This window comes from Cucurbita pepo, unplaced genomic scaffold, assembly GCF_002806865.2.
Source record: "Cucurbita pepo subsp. pepo cultivar mu-cu-16 unplaced genomic scaffold, ASM280686v2 Cp4.1_scaffold022466, whole genome shotgun sequence".
Lineage (NCBI taxonomy): Eukaryota > Viridiplantae > Streptophyta > Magnoliopsida > Cucurbitales > Cucurbitaceae > Cucurbita > Cucurbita pepo.
Window position 1 is genome coordinate 1 of NW_019668140.1, and position 227 is coordinate 227.

At 48.7% G+C, this 227-nt stretch overlaps 1 non-coding gene across 1 annotated transcript; it reads left to right on the forward strand.

Moving 5' to 3' along the window:
- The first annotated feature begins 66 nt into the window (after positions 1-66).
- On the forward strand, positions 67-140 carry TRNAV-AAC. The gene has a single exon. It is a non-coding gene; the product is annotated as a tRNA-Val (tRNA).
- Positions 141-227: the final 87 nt, after the last annotated feature.

A 227-nucleotide genomic window follows, 5' to 3' on the forward strand; every position in this document is an offset into this window, starting at 1 on the left:
CTTTAGGCTCTAGGAACTTTGGGCTTAACTCTATAGTTTGGATGACCTTCTGGTGAGGGTTTCAACGGTGTCGTGGTGTAGTTGGTTATCACGTCAGTCTAACACACTGAAGGTCTCCAGTTCAAGTCTGGGCGACGCCATCTTTGCAGTTTNTTGTTTTCATTTTGGACCTCTACGAGAAAGTTCAAGAGCCTTCGAGCTTGGTAAGCCCGGGAACCGTGCCCTCG